The sequence below is a fragment of the Triplophysa dalaica genome, chromosome 16, assembly GCF_015846415.1.
Source record: "Triplophysa dalaica isolate WHDGS20190420 chromosome 16, ASM1584641v1, whole genome shotgun sequence".
Classification (NCBI taxonomy): Eukaryota; Metazoa; Chordata; class Actinopteri; order Cypriniformes; family Nemacheilidae; genus Triplophysa; species Triplophysa dalaica.
The window spans coordinates 9337697-9351855 of record NC_079557.1 but is presented as its reverse complement, the minus strand read 5'-3'; positions in this window follow the sequence as shown (position 1 = coordinate 9351855).

The window sequence follows — 14159 nt, the reverse complement described above, 5'->3', positions numbered from 1 at the left end:
AATGCAATTATGGTGGTGGTGTAATGGTGTGGGGATGTTTTCTTGGCACATTTTAGGCCCCTTAGTGCAAATCGGGCATCGTTTAAATGCCACGGCCTACCTGAGCATTGTTTCTGACCATGTCCATCCCTTTATGACCACCATGTACCCATCCTCTGATGGCTGCTTCCAGCAGGATAATGCACCATGTCACAAAGCTCGAATCATTTCAAATTGGTTTCTTGAACATGACAATGAGTTCACTGTACTAAAATGGCCCCCACAGTCACCAGCTCTCAACACACTAGAGCATCTTTGGGATGTGCTGGAACGGGAGCTTTGTGCATCCTACAAATCTCCATCAACTGCAAGATGCTATCCTATCAATATGGGCCAACATTTCTAAAGAAAGCTTTCAGCACCTTGTTGAATCAATGCCATGTAGAATTAAGGCAGTTCTGAAGGCGAAAGGGGGTCAAACACAGTATTAGTATGGTGTTCCCAATAATCCTTTAGGTGAGTTTATATTGAAGCAGGATCATTTTGTACTATTTTGACAGTTACAACGAGGAAGAATATTCCATTCTTAATCACCAGAAAAAAACTCAACATCTTTATAAAGTACAGTAAAGACAAAATACTAACACTCATATGACTTGTTGTTAGTGTTTACTGATAGTAACAGTGAATTGTTTTCCCCATGAGATTCCTTAAAAATGAAAGGATGTCTATCAGGGGTGTTTCTCGTCAAGGTCTTGTGATATCAGCACAATGGAGTTTGATGGTGAAATTAGAATTGACGCAGCTCTGCCACTTTTAAATCATATTATAATACATAAAAATATACGTAAAATTACATTAATGTAAGATACATTTTTCAAAATGCACCTAATTTCTGGTGCTACGACGTGTTACAGCGGATCGTCCCTTCCTGCAGCGACCTTCCCCTGGGCGTCTCTGCGGTTCCGGAGGTGTTAGAGATTTTTTCTAAAAGTCCTTTTCAGGACTGACTGAGCATTCTCCAGCGCGGCATGTCCCGCTGTTCTCTTGGGTGCGGCACCCTCATCGAGGAGGGGGATGGACACGATCGCTGCATTAGGTGTCTGGGCGTCCAGCACACTGAAGCAGCGTTCGTTGACACATCTGCCTGCACTGCGGGCAGATTGTCATTCAGAAGTTGCGGTCACGGGTGGCTGTCTTCCTACGGGAACCAGTCACCATTTCGTCTGCTACCCGGGCTGTGACATCTGTGGCTACGGCCCCGATGACCACCCACGTTAGCAGCGTTAGTGATATGGGGAACTCTGCGAACGTAAACCCGCCAGCCAAGTGCTCACGGGCCGATCGCACCCCGATTCGCTCTTCTGAACGTTCCCCAACCGGCGGTGGCATACCGTCCGGATCCTCACGCACACACTCGGAAACGATGTGTGACGTAGATGAGATGTCGCTCGCAGCATCGGAGGGAGAGTGGCATCCGACTCTGCCGAATCCAAACTCCACCCCCAGCGGTCGAGTTCAGGAGGAAGCAGAAGTGATGTCATCCGTGCTAACCCGGGGATACGTGGTTCCCGAGGTCGGTGCGCGGTGCAAATGGTGTGTGGTGCCATGTTTTTCCCGGAGGTGCATGAGGAGCTGTGTAAAACTTGGAACGCTCCACTCACGGACCGTTCCAGTGAAACCAGCTCTGGCTCCCTTACTTCCCTCGATGGTGAGGCAGCCAAAGGACTGCGTCGAGATCCCCCGGGTGGAACGTCCGCCTGCGGTGCACCTGTGCCGCGGACGGCTACCACCTGGGGGGGGATCGACCACTCCTACTGTCCAAAGCACGTAAGACTTCGGCATCACTGGTGTCGAAAGCTTGCGATGTTGCGGGCCAGGCTGCCTCCTCTCTCTATGCCTTGGCCATCCTGCAGGTCCGCCAGGCCAGGGCGTTGAGAGGGCTCCACGAGGGTAAGGCCGACCCGGGTATAATGCAGGATCTCCGTGCCACCGCTGACAGCGCTCTACGGGCGACTAAGGCGGCGGCACGGGCCCTGGGTCGGACGATGTCCACGGTAGTGGTCCAGGAGAGACACCCCCGGCTATACCTTGTGCAGAAGAGTGACAGCAAGGAAGTCCGCTTTCTTGATGCACTCATCTCGCAGGGTGGGTTGTTGGTAACACCGTCGAGGACTGCGCTCAGCAGTTTTTTGACGGCGAAGCAGACAGTGGCAATTAACCACATTTTTTTCACGCCGCGACTCGGCCGCCTACAGGCCTCCGAGATCTCACGTGACGTCTGCTTCCTTGCAACCCAGGACCCTTTCGACATCGGCTCCGGTTCCTGTGCCCCCACAGGCGGCACCCCGGAAGCAGAGGTCGAGGGGGAAACCTCCACCCCGTCAGCAACCTCCTCGCGAGAAGGGACACTGACGGGAAGACCCCAGGGAGAACAACATCGGGCCCGAACCTTCACAGCCACGGCTCTGATCGGTCGGTACGGGACGACTCCTGCCTCGTCACCAAAGCCGGGCCCTTGTTAGGGCTTGGCGCCCACTTACTCACTGAGTTTTCTGTTCTCCCCGGGTTTACTTGCAGCCGATCGCACACTCCACTGGACTGTGCTCGGCGAACCGACCTCACACCCTGGCGAGGCGTGAGGTCGTACACATACGACAGCCGTCACCACTCTCAAACCGACAGTGCGTGCCGTTGTCCCGCCAGGCAGGTAAGTAGGCGGAGCAAACCTTCCCTCCGGGGACTCCCCACGACATGGTTAGCTCCGCCAGCCGACGAACCACCCCCCGTGGGAATGATGAAGCAGACCGTCCCCTTGGTCACCCTGTCACAGTCCCTGGGAGCTCGAGAGCTGCCCACACTGTCTCGCTGGCTAATGAGGGCGGTCCGTCTTGGTTACTCGATCCAGTTCGCCAGAGACTCACCCAAGTTTCGGGGCATCATCTCTCCCTCTGTCAGAGGCAGGGACGCCTCCGTACTTCGGGTAGAGGTCACCACCCTTCTGGCAAAACAGGCATCGAGTTCGTCCCTCAAAACCAAGATGTTCAGTGGGTCACCACCCGCACTTCATCGTTCCCAAGAAAGACGGCGGGTTGTTCCCAAAGGCTGCGTACCCTGAACAGAGCACCTTCACAAGCTGCCATTCAGGGTGCTCACACAGAGGCGCGTCCTGACATCTATGAGGTGTCAGGATTGGTTCGTGGCAATCGACCTGAAGGACGCTTACTTTCATGTCTCGATCCTCCTCGACACCGGCCGTTCCCACGGTTCGCGTGCGAGAGGCGGGCATATCAGTACAGAGTCCTCCCTTTCGGTCTGTCCCTGACCGCCCTTTCTCCCTGAGAGGAGGAAGGCGAGCGGGTACTAAACTATCTCAGCGACTGGCCTATCTTGGCACACTCGCGAGATCTGTTATGTACACAAAGGGACCTGGTGCTCCGGCACCTAGGTCGATTGGGACTCCAGGTCAACCAAGAGAGGGGCAAGCTCTCCCCAGTGCAGAGCATCCTCTTTCTCGGTATGGAACTCAACTCTGTCACCATGTCGGCACACCTGTCCGCAGTTGTGCCCAACCAGTGTTGAACTGTCTGAAATGAACATTTTAGGCAGACAGCGGTCCCCCTGAAACAATTGAGAGGCTCCTGGGACACATGGCGTCCTCGCGGGTTAATACCCCTCGAGTTGATGCACATGACACCGCTCCAACACTGGTTTCAGAGTCGAGTTCCGAGGAGAGCGTGGCACACCGGCAGCAGGCGCATGGTGATGCCGCCCTGCTGCCGACGCACCATAACCCCTAGTCTTTATGACTTTTTCGACGGACTCAGGTCCCTCTGAGCAGGTTATGAGGCAGGTCGTGGTGACGACTGAAGTCTCCCTGCAGGGGTGCGGTGTAGTGTGCAACGGGCACGCAGGTGGGGTGTTGGACGAACCCCCGCCTGCGCTGGCATATCAATTGCCAAGAGTTGTGGGCTATGCTACTTGCACTGAGCAGGCTACGGCCTCTCGTGCGAGACATGCACGTGCTGTTCCGAGGACAGCACTATAGCTGTAGCGAATACAGATCGTCAGGGTGGCATTCGCACACAGCAGCTAAACACAACTTGCTCGACGCCTCCTCCGGTGGAGTCAACAGGTGACTCGTTCCCTGCAGGCCACACACCCCGGGCAAATTGAACTAGACAGCCGACGTGCTTTCTCGCCAGTTTATGCCTCGTGGAGAGTGGCGACTCCACCCCCGTGCAGTCCAGCTCATTTGGAGGCTGTTCGGGTAGGCCCAGGTAAAACCTGTTCACCTCCCGTAACACCACCATTTGCCAGCTTGATAGTCCTTGCCCTCGGCACTGGATATCCTTGCGCACAGCTGGCCGGGGGATGGGCGGAAGCACACCTTCCCCCCCCCAGGAGCCTTCTTGTACAGACTCTGTGCAAGGTCAGGGAGCAGGAGCACCAAGTGTTATTGGTTACACCACACCGGTCTAACCGCACTTGGCCTCAGAGCCGATGCTCTGGACAGCGACTCCCCCTGAACCATTCCCCTGAGAGAGGACCTGCTCTCTCAGGGGAAGGACACGTTCTGGCATCCCAGATCAGACCTCTGGAACACCCATGTCTGGTCTCTAGACGGGACGAGAAGATCCTAAGATGGCTACTCCCCCTATACGGCTGAGACCATCACCCAGGCTAGGGCCCCATCTACTAGGCGGTTACACGCCTCTAGACGGTGCCTCTTCTCGTCCTGGTGTCTTTCTCAACGAGAAAGACCCACTGAGGTGCTTGATCAGGATTGTGTTCCCCTTCTCACGAGACTGGAGACTAACATCTCCCTTCCACACTGAAAGTGTATGTAGTCGCTATTGCCACTCATCACGACTCAGTCGGTGGAAAGTTTCTAGGGCAACACGACCTGGTCACCAGGTTCCTAAGCAGCGAGAGGGCGGAATACGCCTCATCTCCGCTCCATACCCTCTTGGGACCCTAAGTGGTCCTGGGGAGCCTCAGGGCCTCCCAAAGAGCCCCTCGGAGGTTCCGATCTTCCTCATAGAGTAAGACGGCCCTCCTGACGGCGCTCACTTCCTTCAAGAGGGTAGGGGACCGCCGAGCATCCTCCGTGTCCCTGGATTGCCTTAAACTCGGCCCTGGAAACTCTCACGTTATCTTGAGACCCAGGCCCGGATGCGTGCCCAAGAAGTTCCCACTACTCCCTCCGGGGCCAAGTGGTGAACTTGCAGGCGCTCCCCATAGGGGAGGAAGACCCAACCCGATTAGTGTTGTTTCCAGTACGTACTGGACCGCACGCAGAGCTATGAAGCTCTGACCAGCTCCGTGTCTGTTGGAGGACAGCAGAAGGGGAAGGCTGTCTCCAAACAGAGGCTGGCGCACTGGGTCGTGGACGCCGTTACGACGGCATTCCGATCTCAGAATCTCCCATGCCCATTGGCAGTGAGGGCTCACTCCACACGGAGTTTAGCCACCTCCTGGACACTGGCAGAAGCGCCTCTCTAGCAGACATCTGTAGAGCTGCGGGTTGGGCTATGCCCAAACACCTTCGCAAGGGTTAACAACCTTCGCGTAAACCCGGTGTCAGCCCACGTCCTGCGTGGCGACAAGTAGGACTGGCATCCGGGGGGGCGTATGCCTGCGAAAGCACCTTTCCACCCTCTAACAGGTTGGGTCAGTGTGCTATTTACCTTTTCTTCTTACCCGAACACATCGCTAAGAAACTGGTACCTCACCAGCCTCCCTTCTTACCCAGACACTGGTTAAGAATAGGCATTCCATCCATCACCAAACAAGCACCCCCTGGGGGCTGGCTGGGCAGAGCAGCCTTCCCCCTTAGGCCGGGATACCATGTGAGCTATCACAGATAGCTCTAACCGGACCTAGTGCTACCGGACGTCTGTAACACCCCCTCCGTGGGCTGTTCCGTCTGATGTATCCTCATGAGAATGGTTCCCACTCCTGGTAACCCATGAGCTTCCCCAGGTGGGCCTCCACCTCGCGGTTAACTACTCAGTCCGCACGTTCCATGCGTTCTCCTCCAAGGACGAGACCATACCTATATCCACCATATTCCTCCCCACGGGTAGGAGGTGGCCTCTGTAGCGCTTCTCTGATTAAGAGTCGCGCTTACCCGGTGTAAACTGATCTGGACGGCCTCTCGCCTATAGAGAGCTAAGGCCCCGTCCGTGAAAGTTACCGGTCAGGGCTGTACCCATCTTTCTCCAAGAAAGCTCTGGAACCCCCCGACCACCACACTGGAAGGTTACAGTCTCACGAAAGCTTCGAGATGACACGCCCAGGCTTGTTACCGTCGCTTCGCTAGAGATTGTGACGCGATATAGCGTTGTGGCGTTTTCCATAGGCAACCCCATCTGTCGTTCTCGACACAACGTCGAGAGACCGACAGAAAGGGAACGTCTTGGTTACGTATGTAACCTCAGTTCCCTGATGGAGGGAACGAGACGTTGTGTCCCTTATGCCACGAACACGTATCGTATTCTGCTGCAGTTTGAGAGGTCTCAGGCTCTTCAGAACAAAGGTAAGTGAATGCTGCACGCCGGCCTCCTTTTATACCGGATTTCCGGGGGCGGAGCCCGGCATGCAAATTGCATTCGCCAAATTTCATTGGCCTTTTCTATAGTAGTCAGAGTTGATTGGTTCTCAAGGGCGAACCCCATCTGTCGTTCTCGACACAACATCTCGTTCCCTCCATCAGGGAACTGAGGTTACATACGTAACCAAGACGTTTATATACATCCAGCCATCATATGCTGAGTTGCACTTTATATTGCATCTCTGTGCGATTTCAAACCCCCTCTCTACCAGAAAAAAACATAAAGAATCACAAACATATGTGTTAGGTATGTGTATTATAAAAACTTGTAAACAATTAGAAATAAAAAAAATGTGTGGAGAAAAAATGTAGGGAAAATGACTGAACTGTAAACAATTTACTGGCATTCTGTGAATAATATACAATTATGTAATCCATAAAAATGTCTGATGTCTGATTACGAGTATTTTAAAATGTAGTTTACTCTTATTACAAATACTTTATTTTTGGGATCTGATTATGTAATCCAGGTTACATGTAAACTGTTACTACCCAGCTCTGGCTACTTATAAAGAAGATGCCATCTGTATGGAATACAAGTTTTAAACAAAGACTGATTTCTAGCAACACTATAAAACATGCTGTGCCTGTTTTGCCCTTTTTTTTGTATTGTACTTTTCTTGTGTTCCAACAGATTCAGATTTATCAGAGAAAATCTGTAGCGTTTCATATTCCATCACAGCATCTCTTAAACTACGAAACAACCCGGCGCATACTGGTTAGATCTTAGAAGGGTTGTTTTAGATGTCATGTTGAAAAACCCTCTACAAACCATTTCAAGTATCCGCTGAACCAAAAGTTTGTTTCTATTTACAGTGGTTGCCTTCCCTGTTGTGTTTAGTGTTTGTTGTTTTAAATATATATTTTTTTCTTTAACCATGAAGACGGAGCTTGCTGTCGGAGCTGATAGTGGTGGGAGGCTGAGAGTGGCTGACATCTGTTTCATTCAGATTGTGGTGTTCTCAGGAGTGCGCTTTAAAAACTCATTCACAGACAATAGAGCTCAGGCGCATTTTAATGGCTAATTACTGCCCAAAAACAAACAGACACAAAACAGTACAACAGTGAGGCCTCCTCTCTTGTGGTGCTCTGGGCGCTTTAAAAATATTTATTTAATGTTGTATGTGTGTAGGACCACCTTTAGGGTTAGAGGTTGGGGGATTGGAACACCCCCCCTCAACAGATCGCCTTCAAGATAGATGACATGGTACTTTATAAATATATAATAATAAACATATAATTAGTTCTCAAAGTAAGGGGGAACTGGGAAAGCCGGATGAGAGAGGTGTCCATCAGACTTAAAGAAAAATATATTAATGGAAAATCTTACATTTTATATGATATACATATTGGTAGGACAAATATGTTAAATTAGGTAAATAGGTAAAATTATTATTATTTTTGGGTTAACCTAACCTAACCCTTAAAAAAATATTTTTAAATAAAAACAATGGTCCCACCCGAGAAAAAACTTCCCAAGGTGGGGACCCCCATAAGACATGATTCAATTTGAGCACTGTAAATAATAAAATATCAAATAGAGGCATCAATAACCCCGCATTCAGCAATTCAAGGTGGAAGGTGAAGAAAATGTTTATTGGGAGAAACAAGTTTAAAACTGTACGCCTAAAATAATTGTGCTGTTCAGTGATCAAACATGATTTAACCCTGAATGATCCTGTGAGGTAATGAAAGCTGATAGACCAAATTTACAAGAGAGCACACTGTGCGACGAGCCTCTAAGTACATCTGATGAAAGAAAGAGCACGTAAACGAAATTAAACATTAATTTGCAGACGTTTATCGGATGGACACATGACCCACCCCAAGTGCTCTATACTGATTGAATTGAGTAATGAAAGAAACAGATATAGTATACATTATACATTTTATTTGTTGCCAATAACAGATGTTATAGCACAGCTCTGTGCAAGCAGCTTAATAACCTGATAACCAGTGACCTACTTCCTTTAATTGTCTACTCTCAAACAATAGGGCGAGGGACATATTAAACTTAATGCTGGATATGTGCGTCTTTATGAGATGGATTTTTTTACTATGTGTTCTGGTATGCAGGCTCACATGCAGTCCTGACATTCATTGTGTGATTCAATTGAGTTCTGTGCTCTTCCCAGTGGCCTCGCTAGACCCTTTTTATTGGGGCACGAAGTTTGGGAAAATTCTGCTGTGCCCCATTTAAACTGATATAAGGAATCTCCATTGTGTGTATCCTTTAAATGTGAAAGTCGATTGTCACACCAGATAAGATCCAATTATACAATTACAAGTATGTATTGACAAGCTAAAAATTTTTTACATCTCTTTTATGTTTTTACACTTATCTTTTATCAGTAATTACACAACAGCATCCGATGGGATTACAGGATTGGATACACTTAGTAATGATGAAGTAATGCAATAATCGATAACACAACAAGCAAACATGACCTCAGAGACCAAAGCTGCTGTGATCTTTCCGCTGCACTTTATTGTGCTTTGGTCTGTATACATCTCCTCCATCCCACAATATTAGATGAAATGAGAGAGGATGATGTTGAAAAGTTACGTTTCCAGAATGGAGCAAAGAGTAAATGTAATTGAATATGATGAAACAGACCATCAGATTGGGATTTTAGGATCCCAAATGGAACAAAAAGCATATTGTGTTGTTAAAATGTTTGGATAAAAAGCGTGTGCAAGAATGCATGAATATAATTGGAATATGCAGTGGAAGCAAAGCAAGAATGAGTTAAAGCTACTGTAGCAATTTTGAACTATTTTAAGTAAAAACATAAAGATTCAGGCCTGCAGAGATGTGATCTCCCACTGATGTCATCATGAGATAGTTTGAGTGATAAAGCTGATACAGTAAGGTATCAAAATGAACTAATTCTGCAAATACTAAATTAAAGAATAGTTACAATATAACTGTTTCTAAAGTAAATGTGGCTGCTCTTGCAGAAAAATGGCTAGTTCACTCAAAAAAGTAATTTACCACACACAAATACACAAAAACTACGTTGCTTTCTGAACATTATCCAAATGTAGCAGTTATTGAGAGAGACGGAAATGGAGGGGTTGCAGAAATGCTGAAAAACTATGTCTGTAAAAGCAAAATGAGTTATCTTGACAGTCCTGACAGCACAGAGAGTGATACTGTCAGGATTTCCATTACCTATTTGTCAAAATGGTCAAAACGTCAGGAAAATTTCATTTTAATTTTTTAATTAAATCTTTTGATAAATGTTCTTTTGTTTATTTGTCAAAACATCCTTCAGACCTTTGCATCACTTAAAAAAACACAACCACACACACACGGTTTGGTTTGTAGGGTTGGTTGCTAGCGGTTGGTTGATAGGGCTGTGGGGCAATGGTGGTGTAATGGGTGCTAATAAACAGGCTGTGGGCAGTGTGTCGGCTAAGGCTAATGATATCCATTAGTGTAGGAGCACGACATGCCCATGAAACACTGCGACTAGTTCCCTCAGCTCTCATTGGAGCTACACCTAATCAGGCAGTCTGCTTGCTTCTTGCCCTTAACTACCCACAGGCAAGCCAACGCTGGCTGTCGATGTCCCATTCCCCATGCCGGTCTGTACTCAGAAAAAACAACATAGAGCCTTGTAATTACAGCAGCTTCCATCAACACCGGGAAGTTGCATCACTGGTATAAACTGGGACTGGCAACAAAAGAAAGGTTTAAGCTGTGAGATGAGCTTCTGATCCGGATAAATTTATCTTCCATGTTATCTTAAGTTGAAAAGGAAACTACAACACACTAAGTGCATAAAAATGGCCTTACATGTGACTATACACCCAATGAGGCCGGGAAAGATCGCTATTTGATACAAAACGGCATGTATGTACATCTCCCTTCTAAACAGAGAAATGCAGGAGGTCTACTATTGCGGCAGTGACCCTCTGTGAAAGGAAACAGCACTGCTGGGCACTTAATTGGCCTATTGAACTCTTATCTCACCTCACTTTGCCAGGAAACCCAGTGCCATTATAAGACTGACATGGTGATGACACATGAACACCAATCACGGCACAATACTCCATTCAACAGCCAGCATTAAAAGAGAAAGTCGACAGGTCTCGCCTTATCATCCTGTCGAGAAACGGTCCACGGTGTGACTGCTGAATTTAGCGAAAGAAGAAAGTAGGAGAAAAGGAACATGATGTAATGGCAGTTCCAGAGATGAGGACCACCGGAATGTCATTGCTGTTTTTTTATCTCCAAACCTTGACAAGCCAAGACACCTTGACCTGTGACAATTCTGGAGGGTTGTAGGCGATTGGGGTGCTTTTGGTGTCAATCAACTGGGGCTTTACCTTAACAATTGTGCTGGCTCCACAGTTTTCAATACATCATGAAATGAGCAAAGGACATTTATTATTAATGCGGAACGATCTGCAAGATTTATGGATTTTCCAGTCTGGTCAGTGTGAGATAATGAATGAGAAAAAAATCGGGGAGCAGCCTCGAATGGATGCACTTGGTGCAATGAATAAAGTTGTCACAAGTTTTGCTGACTTGAATAGCAACACGGCATTCTGGAAGGAAATGGTTAAAGTTGATATAAAGAACTTTCTTATTCTGTAAGTCAAAATCATGACTGGAATTGTTCTCCATTTGAAATAAATTGGTTGTTTTTCATGAAACTGGTAGAGAACACGCAGTAATGCAAAATAATAAGCATCTACGGATTTTTCTCTGAATTGCCAAGTACAGTATAAAACATAAAATGACATTACAGTTCAGCATTATAATAGAGGAGTGTTGCCTTCAAAAACAAGCTTTCCATTTCTAATTCACCCTCTTGAAGGAAAGTCTCTAGTAGCAGCTAGAGGTGAATGATGTTTGTTTATGACTACTTTTAAAAAATCCAACCAAAAAGTCGAGTTCACATTTAAGTGCAACAGCCAGGTAGGTCTCAGCTCTAGTTCGGTCACCCAGAGAAATCTGAGCGTTCCAGTCTAACAAAGCTTCATTTCATCAATGAATTCCTAGAAAACTGGATTTTTTCTGCTAGGTTACAGAAAAACACAGCTTAAGCTGTAATGAGTGATCCGTGCTGGGTTTGTGTTCTGGCTGATATCATGTCAGGGAATAAAGTAAAAGAGGTCAAAGACAAACCGTCACAAACAAACCCGTAATATGCATGTTGGAACTGAATAGCAGTCAACAGATTAAGTGAAAATAACCTTCAGTTTGAACTTTATGGTGCAAATGACATTGGTAGCAAAAGTCAATCACGTTACACTTTCTCAGGCACATAAATTGAATTCAGTTGGTAAATCCATAGTTCACTGCTAATTGGTTTACTTACAGTCCCTGAGGACATGTAAGTAAACATGTATGTTGTGAGAAACTCCTGTTATTTGCAGATTCTTCATTCAGTACTTCTCAGCTGTCTCGAATTGTGTATATGTGAAAGAGACGTGAATTGAAATTGAAATTCAAGAACTATTGAATTCTTGTATTTCTATGACACAGCCACAAGCCAAGGTTGACCAGGTGCTTTCAGAAAGTGCACACAGGGTATAATACAGGGGCTGAATATGACTCACAGTCAAGCAGATAATGTTTTAAAACAGCTTTTGACAGTGTGTGCGACATCCAATAGTATTACAGTGTCAAACATCTTAGAGAAAAACTGAGGGAATGTAAGACCAAGGCCAGTCTTTAATTGAAATAATGCAAATTGAAACCAATCTTTTAGCATTTTCCCTATCACACATTTTTTGACAACTTGTCTCTGATGTGTAAGAAAAAGAGAATGGTTTTGGAGATTAAACTGCATCTTCATAAGCAAAGAAATTTTAAACTCCTTTGTGAGTACAGTACTGAGAAATTTGGGTGGAGGGGTTTGATTGACAGATACAGATAATTTATATGATGAATTGGGTTTTACAACAAATCAAAGACATATCAATAAGACTAAACTTGATACTGAAATTCTTTCTTTGAAGCAGAAATAGTTTGCTATTGCAGACAAATTATCTTCACCCCTCATAGAAAAAAACCTTCATGCTATGGATATTAATAAGAAACAACAATGAATACTTTAAACATAAAGGGAAGAATAGAAGCTGTAATTAGGAAATTAAATGACCTCACATTTAATATGAACATATACAGTATATGGATGCCAAGCTTGAAATTGTGAAAATGAAACCCTAGAGAAAGCTATTGTACTGTATATATTATCTCACATATTTTTGAGTAACTATAGGTGAATCATACAGCCAGAGAACAATAATGACCAGCTGCTATGTTGACACAAGATTATCATTCTTGTGGGAAAAAAAATATCATTTAAATTATGATAAAACAGTTGCTGTTGCAAAAGGATTTAATCGTATTAAATCAATAATTCATTAATAGATGCAAAGGCTATTAGCAATTGCAGTCGCTTAATGCAAAATACTCGTTATTTCTGCAGTTTCAAATTTTCTAACCTGATATGACTAATGGAGAGATTATTGGCTTAATATTGCCTTGACTGTTCCTTGAATTAAGAGATATTTACATATGTTATAAAGGCAAAGTAAAAGTCATGTTTTAAAGGGATCGTCAATGTTAACATTCTGCTCAGTGGATTTCTGTCACAGTAGATGCACTTTGCAAGTAATCTGTACATATAGGGTAATTGCTAATGCTGTTTCAATTGTACCGGCACAATTACAGCATTAACTCATTCAGAGGTCTAAAATGTCACGTTCAAATAAAATCATGACTGATGTATTAGCACGCTCCTGTCACAGCTTTCAAAGAACTCCTCAGAACGATTGCGTTCTTTGTTGGTTGGCAATGTCTATGTAACATCAGTCTGGTTCAGAGTCACAGATATGTGGCATTTCTCATATGCTTTTGCTCTGTGTGTCAAACCGTATAAATTCAGACATGGAACAGCCAGTCACATCACTAGATGCGCTCAACTGCCATTGCCACATTTCCTTAGCAGATGTGCAAGAACAGACAAAACAGTTTATCCATAAAGAAATGAACAACTTTTTGGAGAAATATCTCTTGTATGAGTTTGGGAGTCTAGACAATTTAGTTTTATAGAAATGTACAGTATAACTCTGCATGTGTGCAAGTCATCCCTCATGGGCATGTTGACCAAGTTTGTCAGTAACTAGACAGATCTCATCCCCCATTGACTCCCATAGTATTTATTTTCCCTACTATGGCAGTAAATGGGGGATGGGATCGGTTTGGTTATTGACATTCTTTCAAATGTCTTCCTTTGTGTTCAGCAGAAATAAGAAATGAATCCAAGTTTGGAACAACCTGAGGGTGAACAATCGATGAAAGAATTTTCATGTTAAAAAATTACACCTAAACAAAACCAATACAGAGAGTAAACAAACAACATTAACAGCTGTCAATACATGTGGAGAATCATAACAGTCAGTGTACAGTGCAATGAATGACCTGGCCTAATATCAACGCAAACAACCAACAAGCAAATAATCCTCAAAACTGAATCTGAAAATGTCTCTTGTGGGGGTGTAGAGAAGCACGAATGAAAAGGAATAATCCAAACCCTTTTAA